This window comes from Perissodus microlepis, chromosome 2, assembly GCF_051167445.1.
Source record: "Perissodus microlepis isolate ML-2025 ecotype Zambia chromosome 2, ASM5116744v1, whole genome shotgun sequence".
Taxonomy (NCBI): domain Eukaryota; kingdom Metazoa; phylum Chordata; class Actinopteri; order Cichliformes; family Cichlidae; genus Perissodus; species Perissodus microlepis.
The window spans coordinates 16,465,404-16,480,829 of NC_140462.1; the positions used below are offsets into that span (position 1 = coordinate 16,465,404).

Sequence of the window (15,426 nt, forward strand, 5' to 3'; positions counted from 1 at the left end):
AAGAATTCAGTAGAATATATACAAATCTGAATTTAGAAAGTTAAAATAATGGGCAGAAATGGAAGTTTAGAGACGTATTATGCAGAACTAGTTCAACGTGTCAACTGAGACAGGGTAGCGAGGTCACCAGCAGACCTCAGAATTCAGTGGACACTAGCCTAAAATTACAAAAGTATAACTGTGACATAAATATGAATCCTAACTTTTTTTTGCTAACAGAGCAAGCTATAAACAGAGCACTAATATATTGTCCAAAGACAATGTGACGACTGTAGTAGCAAACTATCTGTGACACATCTAGTAAACCAGTCTTCCGATTCTAGATTGGTTTCTGGTCTCTGTTTTTTTCACTGAATACTGCTAAGCTTTTCATTGTTTTAGCAGCTAGTTTACAGTGAGTTTATTAGGGTTTTCTAGGTGCTGCAGCTGGAAGCATAGTTGGCCATGCATTCTTGTTATATTCCTGTAGAAAAGCAAGGTTGTTTAGTGCCTATGTCATTTTTCAGTTAAATCACTGCCCTGCAGCAACAACTTCAGTATCTATAGAAGAATTTCTGTTTTAAACCTATGAGGTACTGGCTGGACAGAAGGTTGTTAAATTGACAATGATTCAGACCTCTGGCCTACATGAAATCAACAATTCAGACAACCACTCTTGACAACTGGCAAAATAGTGCTACCTTTTGCAAAATACAGTGAAATATTTCAAGGCTTCTCCCTTCTTCTTTACAATTGTTACACTTTGGAAAGCTATTCAGTGTGCTGTATGGTTAATAACCCTGCTGTAGAGGGTTGCAAGGGCCTAAAGTCTGTGCCAGCTGCCGTTGGGCAAGAGGCAATGTAACTCCTAGACAAAGTGCCAGTCCATCCCAGAGCTACTGTAACACAAGGACACAGCCTAACCTGTAGGCTCACGCTCACATTTATGGCCAATACAGAATTACCAGTTAACCTACCTACTATGCACCTCTGTACTGTAGGAAGAAGCCAGAGTACCCTGAAAAAACACAAGAAGAACATGGAAAGTCCACACAAAAAGGCCCAGTTAACTATCAGGCTTAAACCCAGAACCTTCTTGCTGTGACAGTGCATCACCATGGCACCCCGTCAAACTAGTCAATAGGATTAAATTAAAAAAATAAATAAATAAATTATCAACCGCCTAAAGATATCTCCTGTACCCTCTGGCATCTCTGTTTGTGCGGTTGAGAGCGAGTGTGTGTGTGTATTGCACGCTTGGATGGAGAAAATGCCTCTTTACATGAGAAATGCACACATGACCAACTCCAGAAGTAACAAACAAGCATAACAAACAATTCCAAAAACAAGACTACATAATCTCAAATGTCTGTGCTTCTCATGCCAGAAAAATTCAAAGGCAGCAGTAGTTTTATAGCATGCTTGATAGTTACCCAGCGGTGAAGACGTGATTGACGTGGCTGCAGGATCTGAGCCTCCTTGAAATCGAGCCAAGCCTTCCGTGGCTGCCCTGCTCTGGTGAAGGGGGAGGAGGGGGGAAGGCCTGGCTGTGGAGGAAGGACAGAAGCAGCAGCAGCAATCTCCTCACACGGGTGAAACCTACAATACATGAGACAGGGTCAGAAACTGCTCCCCAGTGGACAGAAGGAGATTTGATATGAAGCTGAAAAAAGACACATCATTTAACAGATGTCTTTTGGAGTTTAATCCTTTATTGACATTGGGCCAAATGCCAAAGATCCCGTCCCTCCCTCAGTCTAACCAATCCCACCCCCCTCTCTTTTTTTTTTAAACAAGCCCAATGACATTCAGACCTGGGAGCAAAGCAGAAACAGCAGAGGTTTTAAAACATGTCAACACTGAACATAAAGCAAAGGTTGCACCCAACCGTTGAGCGAGATAGACAGAGCAAGGTGGTCGGATTGTAAGTCAGTAAACCTCTATGACTCCAGCGTGGTTGTTCGGTTGTTTATTATCGGCAGAGAGCACACTCGGGTCTGGAATATAGGACTACTGAGACACTGGGTGCTGGCCACTGGCAAGAAACAGGGAGCAAGGCGTTGCACACGGAATGCCAATAAGTATCTCCTCTCTTCCAAGAGATTTCATTTTCGACTCTGCCACAAAACTGCCCTGCAAAGGAACTCTATCATGGCCTCGGGTTAGATAGGAGTGTTAACATTAACTGTAGTATTTTCTCTAATTCTGAGCCTCATATAGTGACTAGCAATAAACACCACATTAGTTTGCTTTACCTGTTTGGCTGAGTACAGAGAGACATAGAAGCAGCTTTACCAAAAAAGAAAAAGAAAAAAAAAATAACAGGAACACATTTTGAGAAATTTTGCCAGCAAACAGGTTGTCTTAGAGGTGTGTCACATTTCCAATAAATCTAGCGATGGTTCAGTGCAGAGGTTGGCAGAAGAAAGAGAGCACTCCCTAACAGTTCAAAACAGATATGAAAGTTTAATTCCAAGCTGGAAGCAAGCAGCAGGCAGAAAGGGAATGAGCTGAACTATTTTCAAAGAAGTGGCATTCATAATTCACATTATAGTTTTATATGAGGAAGCAGAATATTCCTTTAGACTGTTTCTGTGCCTGTAGTACATCTACAGCATTGATGGCTGCACTGTAGCCACTATGTGTTTGTGTAGGAAGGCGTGTTTGTTTATATTCGCTTGAGTGACAGAATATTTCATTGGTTTAATAGACTCAATATGCTAAATTTCTGCGCAGCATCCTGGAGGGTGTCAAAATGAAAGCTACATGAAATAACTGCACCAACAACTGCTGGAGACAATGTGAGGGACAGTTTTCATTTTCCAATAAGACAGCCAGAATCCAGCACAACGGCTACATTAGACTCTGAATCTCAATAAATTAACTATCTTTGTTTGCTAATAAAGAAATGCAATAACGTGGGGATATTAATACGATTAAACAGTGTCATGGATATCCATGTAGTTACAGCAGGACCAGCTAGACAGAATAAACACAGCGTGGAATAAATAAAATGTTCAATACATGCATCCATGTGTGCACAAATAAACCCTGACAATACAACATTTAAAACTATACAGAGCTATTACCGCAGTATTCCCCACCTCAACTGTGAAACTGTTAAATGTTAATGAAATGTAAAGACAACAGCAAAAAGAGAGAAAGGTTAATCAGATCTGAAAATGTCAAATATCTCGAACTACAGAGATATAAGATGCACACAGACATCCACATATTATGCAACTAAATCTACAAGGACATCTGCTTTTGCCACTGAGAAAAAGCCTGGATAACAACACCTGTGCCACTTTTAACTGAATAAAAAATGAAGCCATGAAACCATAACCGCATTAATGGCAAAAACAGACCCCTCACAACAAATAATCACTTTGTGAATTAGAACATTAAACCATACGAAATCACTGAGCCTTCTTAATACTGGAGATGGAAAACAGTGCTAATACTGCACATGATAGATTTTGTAAGCGGCATAAGTAAAAGCAAGCTTTATTTTGCTTCATCCTTCCTATATAAAAATACAAAAACAAAACCAAACAATGAAAATAGAGAAACTCCATATAAAGAAATGCAGCGTTTCAAGCTCAGTTGGTTGCCTGATTTAGTTGACCCTCTGCCAGACCTATGCCTTGAGGCAATTTTCACATGTTTTTGTGTACAATTTTTTATTTTTTTTTTACCATTGAGTGGTAAACACTGGCACCTCACAGCAAGGAAAACAATCAGTCGGCTGGAGCTGGTAGAGTTTATCTGTTTTCTCCGGGTGCTTCAGTCCCCCCCACAATCCAAAGGCATGCATATTAGTATCTTTTGTTTTTTCGTTAACCTTTCCGCTGCTCCCTTTATCACAAACAGACGCCACAGAAGGTAGTGCTGCATATTTGATTTGGCAGATGCCATTCTAGGGATCTTTTGCTGGTAAGGCAAATGTGTAAACCACCACACAATGGAGCCTGTGTTTCTTAGGTTAACTGGTGATTTTAAATTGCACATAGATATGAGTGTGGATGGTTGTCTCCCTCTCTGTATGCCCTACAATAGACAAGTGATGCATCCAGGATGAATGCCACCCTCCCAACAGCCTTAGTGGATACATAGATAAGGAACTTTTATCTAAAAACTTAATTTACCTAATGCATCTCATTAGCCATCTTATTCTTGTTATTGGTAAATACGCTTGAAAAGCTAAACATAAAAAAAGCAAATGTCATGACTTAATACAATTATACCTCTTTAGCTGATAGCTTTTAGGGTAGGCTTGGTCATTCACCACAAGGTTTACCATGGTTCTGTGAGCTAATGCTGGTATGGCCTACAGCACTTTCTCTTCATGCTGGACATGGAAAATAAATTCCCTGATGCCATTCTCGCTTCTCACAGTGAGAGAGTAACCATAGTAGGCATTGTGCTGTGCAGAAGTGCCACTTTGACCCAGTGTTCTTTAAAACAAAAATATAAATGAGCGTTTATATTTTTTTTAAACTCAGCTAACCTTTGTTGCTAAGCAAATACAGCCACCATGCTGTTACAAAAGCACTCTGGAAGATCGACACTATCAGCTACCCTTCACCGCAGTGTTGGAAAATTAGCAAAAGAAAATACTGTCATTGCCTTTTGTTTCAACATTCACCATATTTGAATCACTATGTTTGATCATGTCCAGGTCAACCAGTAATACATTTCTTGTTCATCCATGTGTTACTTTAAATTACCAACTGATTTTTCAACCAGCCACTTAATTTAACACTGCTGGTGACCAAATAATAGGGTATTTTTCTTAGAGTATGGAATGGAAACACTATCAACTTTAATATATAATCTGTAAAAAAATTTAATAGGACTCGGACAAGAACTAGGGCAGCAGATCATAACCCAGATCACAGCCTTTAGAGATCTTTTTTTTTTAATCTATTGCTGTAACTAGACAGCTATTTACGATTGTGGATAAAAACCCCATGTGGCTGACTAACCCTTTCATTCATAAAATGCGTGTCCTACAAACCCAATAAGAAGGCTGCTGGAAAGATATCGTGTACAAATTTAGACAGCAAAAGATATTTGCAGTATATGTATGTATTTATTCATGTATTTTTTTGATAGACTTTTTCATCACCATGACCTGTATGTAATTACTAGTTTTCTCTCAACAGCACTTTGGTGCCAGCAGCTACATACTTTAAAAATATATTTTTTTCATTTTTCCAGTCAATTGAGTCAATTTTCAAAGGGAACCTCTGCATATCTCTTTATTTCTTGCATATGCATATGCTAATCTTTTTAGCAGGTTTGTACATTAACTTTATTTATTTTTAAAAAGAGTCAAGTGTGGTATGTAAATAAGATCATTCAATGCATAAACAACAGAGATATTTATGTGGAGCGACCTCAGAAACAGTCCTGAAGCACCTGCCATTTTCATAGTAGAACAGAGTCCTTTTTGAAATATTGAGAGCAAATGCTTGGCTTGGGGCAGAAAGACTGTACACAGCTTTTTCAGCCCACAGCAAAGTCCAGTATCCAATCATGAAAATACGGCAGCTTTTTCACTTGGCAGAGGTGGGTAAGTTGGTCTAGCAATAAAAACAAAATGTGACAAAGTGCAATGGAAACAGACATTGCAAATTAATGTGGACATACATGAAGCATATGATTTATCTGTCACTCACACTCCCACTTAACTGGAGAAACACTGGCAGACAAAAACATCAGATCTGTGCAGCATACTGAGAAAACTGCAGACTTCCCAAAACTGTTAGACTTCTTCTTTAGCGCCCCAGTTCTTAACATTTGCAGAAACAGAGATGTGTGGAATCATGATTGCATTTGAATTTGACTTTTTCAAACTTATTTAAAAACAAAAAATGTGATAATAACCTCAAAATCAAGAATGACACTTAAAACAGTAGAACAGACCGATATAAAAGCATTCATAGATTTAGGAGCTACTTTGTTACAGGTACACCTTGTTAGTATCAAGTTGGACCCACTTTTGTCTTCAAACTGGAAAACACTCTGGTCCATATTGATAATGATAACATCCCACATTTGCTACACATTCATGATGTGAATCTCCCATTTTGACACATCCAAATGTACTCTGTTGGATTGAAATCTGGTGCCTGTGGAGGCCATGTGAGTAGTGAACGTACTGTCACGTTAAAGAAACAAGATTATTTGAACTTGAATCGGCACTATATAAATAAAATTGAATTAAATTGAATTAAATCGACATGGTTAGAAACAATATTCAGGTATATGACAAGTGTAGTGCTCCTTTCTGTAACTTTACTTGTGTTTTATTTCTGTTTTGAGAGAGCTATTTCACAAAAATGCCCAGAAGACCACACGCCTACTACAACTAACTCTTCAATTTCTCCTCAGATTGCAATAGTTGGGCTCCCAGTGGACAAATAAACATTGATTTATTTTATCAATTACTTCATTGTTGGCAAGACATGTTCTGCTATTGGAAATCCAGAAAATTCAGTGGCTCAGAGATCTTCTGTCATTTTTAAAAACGGAAAAGATTACACATACAGTTAGAAGTAGCATGAAGAGGTTCTTTGCAAAATGGCAACCTGCCCTATCTTATAATTCTATAAAGCATCTTATCTTTGGTGGGTAGAACACTTAGTTCTCTTATAGAACCATAGAGGGGCTTAAAGTTACACTGTTAAGCTTTATAATAATGTTAGCCATCATTGTGTTTGTTTGCTAAGATAAACCGTCTGGCATTAACAACCACGCCACATTCAAGGTCTCTTTAAATCACCTTTTCTTCCCCATTCTGATGCTCTGTTTGAACTTCACCAAGTTTTCATGGCCATGTCTACTTGCTGCCACGTGATTGGTTGATGAGAATTCCATGTTAATGAGCAGCTGAATAGGTACACCTAACAAACTGTCCTGTAAGTGTATGTTTCCTGTACTCCAGATATTTTTTGCGTCATGAAAGTGGTCGAGCCAAATCTTGTGTCAATGACGGATACGTACTGACAGCGAGCTAGATAAACAGACAGCCAGACGGAGTGATGGTTAGACCTTAAGTGCAGCTCTGTCACTCATTCACAGAAGTACAGCGCTGACACTAACACGATGTGTTACTGAATACTAACATTCCCTGTCTGTTTCTTCTTCACTTCCCCTGTGGCCACCCCACTGACCCTCAGCATTTAGCCGCCTCAAACAACAACATTTCAAAGGGGATTCAGTGCATTCAGGCCTTCAAGTTGTCAAAGCGTCTCACTCTTCAAGGTGGGTAAGGGGCACTCACTGCCTTGGGCCATTTTCACACATGCTCCTGCCAGCTTGCCCTTACCAATATAGGGGCATGAGTGTTTAGTAGTGTAGCTTCAGTGGCTGCTTGTCAATATAAATAGGACAGTGAAGTGGAATTCAACCTTAGAATTTGACACAGTTTACGATCTACAGTTTTATTCACCCATGTCGCACTCATGCTAGTTGGACAACGAGGGACTTTTGATTGGAAATAATTGTGCACCCTTCAAATGTTGCATTCATGTTTGAGAGAGATGAATGGAAATGTTGAGATGTGCACATGGATGGAACTAATTATATCAAACTTAATTAAAATCTGTTTTTTTGGTCACCAGCAATAACACAGTGCCTTTCAACAAGGAGAATGGGATGTTTATGCATGTAAACACGGTACAGCATAATACGGGGGGGGGGGGGGGGAGAGAAGAAAGATAAAACCTTTCTTTTATGAAGTATTGGGCCGGTGGACAAAAATACAGGAATATTGAACTACAAAATGTAGAATCAGAGGAAAAACTGAATGACAGATGAATAAGCTGGATATCCTTTATGCTGAGACAGAGAGTAAGACAGATAAACACTGAAAACACTCAACAAGACATCCCAAGAGCACAGCAGGAGTTTTAGTCCAATATTTCCCATCAACTGGGTGGAATGAGATATGAAAAGCTGGGAGGACTGACTGTCATTCACACTCATTTACAAGCATGTCAGCATTCCCATAGCATGTCCCTGCAGTCAGAATTTGGAGGGGAAAAGATATCCTTACCAATATATAGATCAAAAGGGTCACAAACCACACTAAGTCATTTTCACACACACCATAGTGCAGAATTTCTCTAAACACTGATCAGAGGAGCTATATGCAAGAATGCAAATGTCTGACTCAGTCAAATCAGATATTAAACAGTCTTCACCCTTCCAATTCCCTGCAACAAGTCTGTGTGAGCATGGTGAATGTAATTTTCTGCTGAATTCAAAGCGAGCCAGTGCATGTTATGAGTTCTTACACCTGCAAACCTACAAATGGAGTATTTCTAGCAGTGAGAACCTGTCTGTCTCGTGTTGGGTACTGCATGTGAGGAAGGGTAACTGGGACAATGTCCTCACCAGATTCTCCTGAAATTGCCTGAAGTTCATGTGTGAAAATGGTAACGTAATCTCTGCATACTTACTAGTCTAGAGCTATGTTGTATTACAGTTACACTGCACACAGACCAGCCAAAAACAATAAAAACTGAGCCACTTAGCTGACCTCCAAGTCTACTGTATTGTAATGACTGTAGCTTCACTATAATGTATAGTTAAGATAACATTATTGCCAACTAACTTTTTTTCTGCTGAGCTAAACTTAATAGTGCCAGCAGTGCAGGTTTGTCTTCTGGATCATGGCTTGAAAACATTATCGTTTTTCCAAAGCTTTTTTTTTTCCAGTTTAAGTGAACTACATTTATTGAACTGCAGTTAACTGTATTCCCTAGCAGGGCAGTTAAATAGTTTCTTTTAGAGTATTGAGAACTGCTGTGCAATCCTCTCCTTTGACTTGATAAAAAGAGTAAATAAAGCAGAGTACAAAAACCCAAAACTACAACAACTGCAACGAAGTTATAAGCAATAAGAGTAGAAAGGTGCACTAAAATAGCCATCAAACCAGTCTTGTGGTCTTTTTTCTTGATCTGGCCCTTTTAGTTTCAGTCAAGGAAAGTTTTATGGTTCTTCTAAGTAATTCCATTAAAAAAAGATGTTTCCAACTTGCAGGTACCATAAAGAAGGTCCATAAAGATTATTTTTTTATTTCTGTGCTGGCCAGTCAAGGTTTTCAGCACCAGTTCAATACCTGAACCATCCAGAATCAGTGTCGGGCCAATGCTTTTGACATTGAAGGGGAACAAATCCTTCCATCTGTGGCTGCAGTTATAGCAGAATCTTACTGCCCATAGGTCTGGAAATAGATGTTCAACATTCACTCAGTGTGTGCATGTGTAATCAGATACTTGTGGCTATACAATCAAGTGGCTGCACATGACATTTCCTGCAGTCCCATTTTAGTTTAGTTGTGAGTAAAATTGTGAGCATAGTAAACACCTGTGTCTGCAGTGTGCCTAAGTAGAGCTCCCAGAATTGTGCTCTCTTGTTTCCATGTGGCACTGAAGTGTGAAAATCACCTCTCCAGCTTCAACTTCAATCAATTTCTGTAGTTGCCAAGTTGTCAGTCTTGCCAGGCAACAGAAATGCAGAACAATAAGAGAAAGCAAAACCCCACTGCATGTGGCTGGATCCGCCTTTCAAAACACAACCACAACACCTGAAATTTTCACGATTCAAACAGACATGATGTAGCACTTTATTGACATGTACGGGATTTCTTTAAAGAGATCACCTCTGCCCGTTCTTACTCGTCTTTAACAGAGCTTTAAAAGTGGAATACAGGTGGAATAAATACAGTATCTGCCCACCCCAGAGCAACAGCTTGGTGCCCAGTAGAGGAAGCGCAAACACAAAGAGAGGCCATCTATGAGTGTGTCCTCTCCATTTCTGTGCCCTTGCTACCACCTCACTCTCACTTTGCTCACACTCCATTATTTAGGCTCAAGAATGACCAAGACTCGGCTAAAGGTAAAGGCAAGAATGTCTCAGAGTTTCTTAATTCTGCTGGAGCCGCATACTTTAGTGTAAGTGCTGCGGGGACTTGTCCCCAAGGTACATAAGCTGATGAATAATGGCAGTATGGTGCACACACTTCAGCATGGCTGGCTGCGGCATGAATCAGAATCATAACCCTTAGAGTGTCGGGTTGTGCTTAACACACTGAGCCGCTGGATCCCCAGCAGAAAGTTTATTCCAGCTGTGATACAGTTACTCAAGCATACCGCGAATGCAGCGCTGCAGTCAGTCATCTTAAAATGCAAAACTATGTTCTATGTAGTGCCAGAAAAATATTTCTATGGAATGCAAAACTGCATAAGACAACATATGCGGAAATTGTAAGCATCATAGACTGTATATAAACAACAGACATGACCATTTGAAGTCCTTGCTATCTTGGGTTTTTGAAACCAGACCCTACAAATGAGGAGTTGAATCTCATTGAGAAACCAGGAGATGCTGCATGCTCACACAGCACCAAATTCAACCATAATGTAGCCACGCCCTTAAAGGTCATCAGTCAAGTGAGCTGCTTACCTTGAGAAAGAATGCACGTTTATAGCACTTCCACAATGGCTTTACCTTTCAGAGGCAATGTCCATCTTTTATATAAAGACAACAGTAACGAGAAAGAGGCAGCAGGACTGAATGTGTGTTTCCAACCATCTGCAGCTCCAGTAAGCTGGCGGTCCTGCTGTGCTTCAATAGGTTTTCCTTGGTAATAAGTTCTCGTTTTAATCTGTTTCTCATTTAACAATAAAAAAAAGTCTGTTCGTAACAGCATAGCTTTTTAATATGGCAAACAGGCACACTGCTGCGTTTGATTAGTGTTATTTTAAAAATGCAATTATCATAAACTTAGTATCTGAAAATTAATATGTGATGAAGAGCTAATTCAGTAAAAAGAATATGAGAAAACCGCAGAATTATGCCTCAATTTTGGGGCAAAGATATCTATAGCATGTAGCATCTAGAGGTTGGTTGCGCAGTACAGCTTGTAGTAATATTTCACATGTGCAGTTATTACTTCAGTTGTCGCCTCTTTTCATCAAGCCTTTGGGAATATGTTGACCGGGGCCTGGCTCCACTGCAAAACTACACTTTGAATGATTTCAGTTTCCGAATGGGAGGACATTATACAGTACCCATGTATCCAGTCAGATGTGAAATTTGTGCCCCTGAGTTTCTAGTGAATGGGGCTCTCTTGAGGGCTAAGTGTTGAGATTACTTGCACGCCATCTTCTCTGGTAATGAACCCTGTCGCGGTACCAAGATGTAGCTGAAGGGGCACAGTGGCCATAACAAGCTCCCTCATGGTGACTGCCCATCTTAAATAACTTTTTTTTCCTGCACTTGGGAGACACAACCACAAAACTTTACAGCTACTTATGAATAATTATGATGATATCTTATGTTGTAGCACTCGTCTTCATTGAAATGGCCAAAAAATATGACCATTACATCTGTTTTCATCTGCATCAACAGTGCCCTGTATAAACAGAGACAGAATAGCAATTTTACTGAGCAACCATGCAAGCTTGACACATACATCCAGTGAACCCCACTCATGAACTCTGCTTGTAACTCTCTCTTGGACCAAAAAAAGTGTGGTTTAAAAGACAATTCTTCAAGCGATTTCCACTTGAAGAATGTTTATTATTCTCTGTAACTTGTGAATTTGCCCTATTTAGAATTCCTCTCTTATTGCAAGCTTCTGGAAACTGATCCCCTCGGGCACTGTTCTGGTATCAGCTCATACACGCATTCACCCCCCATCCCTCCATTAACCAACCATTCATCGCATCCATAACCTTCCTCCACATTTATTGGGATAAAAAAGGTTTTAAGGTGAGTTCTAACATTGTATCACACAAATCCTGGCACAGTCGAGCCTCTTACATCGGCATTATTCACTACTGCACAGTAAAAGCCATTAGATATAATTGCATTTTTTATGAAGAGCCCATAGAAGCTTCCATTGTTTAATCAATGAGAGGGCTTTCATTTTTAGGGGATGTCACTGGCTTCATGAGAGGTTATCTTACAGTCCTGGAAGGGTCATCCAGGTCTATTACCCTGCAGATTAGCATCATGCCACATCCAGATAATCACTCCTTTCTCTGCAAGTTGCTATCTGGTTTTACAATCATCCAACATGCTGCTGTAATAGGCTTTCTGTTGACTCTGGTAGATTGTTATCGTGTTCTCACCGATTGATTACAACATGGTATCTTTAGGCCATATTGACCATCATGGATGGGGTTAATATTGAATTTTAGGTGCACGTGGACTAAGAAAAATTAACAATTTCCATAGAATAAAAACCATCCACAGCGACCTTGCCATAATCCCAAGACAAGCACAACATTACTTTACCATTGCTATTATCTTGCACCCATGTCCCAAGCTGCAGGAAACAGGGACACCACAGGGAACGCATCTGCTAAGTTGACCCATTTAAAAACCCCAAAACAAAACATATAAAAAATATATTGTAGCTCCTTCCAGAAACCTTTAATAGTGACTCTCTTCCTTATGCATAAAGCTAAAACAGTATTGTGCAATGCTTCATGCTTTCAGAAATATGACTATCCAGAGTTGGGACCAGGAAGCAGAGTTGCAGTCTTACACGCCTCTCTGCAGCTTCTCTCCTCCTGCTACCCCCCCAAAAACCCATCTCCATAGAGACTGTGTCAGCTTCCAAAAAGACTAAAAACAAACTAAAAACCAGCAACAAACAACTTAAACATAAACAATCAAAAAGAAAGAACAATACAGTATCCACATCTGAACCAAAGAGTAAAACAGTGAAATGTGGATTATTAAATATTAGGTCTCTCTCCTCCAAGTCTCTGTTAGTACATGACTTAATAATTGATCAACAAATTGATTTACTCTGCCTTACAGAAACCTGGTTGCAGCAGGATGATTATGTTAGTTTAAATGAATCAACACCCCCGAGTCATTCTAACTACCAGAAACCTCGAAGCACAGGCCGAGGGGGCGGTGTGGCAGCAATTTTTCACACCAGCCTATTAATTAATGAAAGACCAAGACAGACTTTTAATTCATTTGAAAGCCTGATGCTTAACATTGTCCACCCCAGCTGTGAAACTCAGAAACCAGTCTTACTTGTTATCATCTATCGTCCACCTGGGCCTTACACAGAGTTTCTGTCTGATTTCTCAGACTTTATATCTAATTTAGTTCTGAGCTCAAATAAAATAATTATTGTGGGTGATTTTAACATCCATGTAGATGCTAAAAATGACAGCCTCAACATGGCATTTAGTCTGTTATTAGACTCAATTGGCTTCTCTCAAAATGTAAAAGAACCCACCCACCACTTTAATCACACTCTAGATCTTGTTTTAACATATGGCATAGAAACTGAACATTTAACAGTGTTTCCTGAAAACCCTCTCCTGTCTGATCATTTCCTGATAACATTTACATTTACAATAATTGATTACACAGCAGTGGAGAGTAGATTTTATCAAAGTAGATGTCTTTCTGAAAGCGCTGTAACTAAGTTTAAGAATATAATCCACCCACTGTTATCATCTTCAATGCCCTGTACCAACACAGAGCAGAGCAGCTATCTGAACGCTACCCCAACAGAGGTCGATTATCTTGTTAATAATTTCACCTCCTCACTACGTACGACTCTGGATACTGTAGCTCCAGTGAAAACTAAGGTCTCTAATCAGAAGTACCTGACTCCGTGGTATAATTCTCAAACACGTACCCTAAAGCAGATGACTCGTAATCTGGAGAGGAAATGGCGTGTCACAAATTTAGAGGATCATCATTTAGCCTGGAGAAATAGTTTGCTGCTTTATAAGAAAGCCCTCCGCAAAGCCAGAACATCTTACTATTCATCACTGATTGAAGAAAATAAGAACAACCCCAGGTTTCTCTTCAGCACTGTAGCCAGGCTGACAAAGAGTCAGAGCTCTGTTGAGCCAACCATCCCTTTAACGTTAACTAGTAATGACTTCATGAACTTCTTCACAAATAAAATTTTTATCATTAGAGAAAAAATTACCAGTAATCATCCCACAGATGTAATATTATCTACAGCTACTCTTAGTACCATTGATGTTAAGTTAGACTCTTTTTCTCCAATTGATCTTTCTGAGTTAACTTCAATAATTACTTCCTCCAAACCATCAACGTGTCTTTTAGACCCCATTCCTACAAAACTGCTCAAAGAAGTCCTGCCATTGATTAATTCTTCGATCTTAAATATGATCAACCTATCTCTAATAATCGGCTATGTACCACAGGCCTTCAAGCTGGCTGTGGTTAAACCTTTACTCAAAAAGCCATCTCTAGACCCAGCAGTCTTAGCTAATTATAGGCCAATCTCCAACCTTCCTTTCATATCAAAAATCCTTGAAAGAGTAGTTGTCAAACAGCTAACAGATCATCTGCAGAGGAATGGTTTATTTGAAGAGTTTCAGTCAGGTTTCAGAGCTCATCACAGCACAGAAACAGCTTTAGTGAAGGTTACAAATGATCTTCTTATGGCCTCTGACAGTGGACTCATCTCTGTGCTTGTCCTGCTAGACCTCAGTGCAGCGTTCGATACTGTCGACCATAATATCCTATTAGAGCGATTAGAACATGCTGTAGGTATTACAGGTACTGCACTGCAGTGGTTTGTATCATATCTATCTAATAGACTCCAATTTGTGCATGTAAATGGAGAGTCCTCTTCACACACTGAGGTCAATTATGGAGTTCCACAGGGTTCAGTGCTAGGACCAATTCTGTTTACATTATACATGCTTCCCTTAGGCAGCATCATTAGAAGACATAGCATACATTTTCACTGCTATGCAGATGACACCCAGCTCTATCTGTCCATGAAGCCAGATAACACACACCAATTAGTTAAACTGCAGGAATGTCTTAAAGACATAAAGACCTGGATGGCCGCTAACTTTCTGCTTCTTAATTCAGATAAAACTGAGGTTATTGTACTCGGCCCTGAAAATCTTAGAAATATGGTATCTAACCAGATTCATACTCTGGATGGCATTACCTTGGCCTCCAGTAACGCTGTGAGGAACCTTGGAGTCATTTTTGACCAGGACATGTCCTTCAACGCACATATTAAACAAATATGTAAGACTGCTTTCTTCCATTTGCGCAACATCTCTAAAATTAGAAATATCCTGTCTCAGAGTGACGCTGAAAAACTAGTTCATGCATTTATTACTTCCAGGCTGGACTACTGTAATTCATTATTATCAGGATGTCCAAAAAACTCACTGAAAAGCCTTCAGCTAATCCAAAATGCTGCAGCAAGAGTACTGACAGGGACTAGAAGGAGAGAGCATATTTCTCCTGTTTTGGCTTCCCTTCATTGGCTTCCTGTTAAATCCAGAATTGAATTCAAAATCCTGCTCCTCACATACAAGGTCTTAAATAATCAGGCCCCATCTTATCTTAATGACCTTGTAGTACCATATCACCCTATTAGAGCACTTCGCTCTC

General features: G+C 39.7%; 1 protein-coding gene across 5 annotated transcripts in view; it reads right to left on the bottom strand.

Annotated features, from left to right (window-relative positions):
- Positions 1-15,426, bottom strand: part of drp2 (dystrophin related protein 2) — a 190,699-nt gene that overhangs the window by 125,103 nt on the left and 50,170 nt on the right. For all 5 annotated transcript variants that reach the window (XM_084950478.1, XM_084950497.1, XM_084950489.1 and 2 more), the window contains exon 2: positions 1,413-1,578. The gene's annotated coding sequence lies outside the window, so the exon portion shown is untranslated. The remainder of the gene's footprint in view (positions 1-1,412; positions 1,579-15,426) is intronic.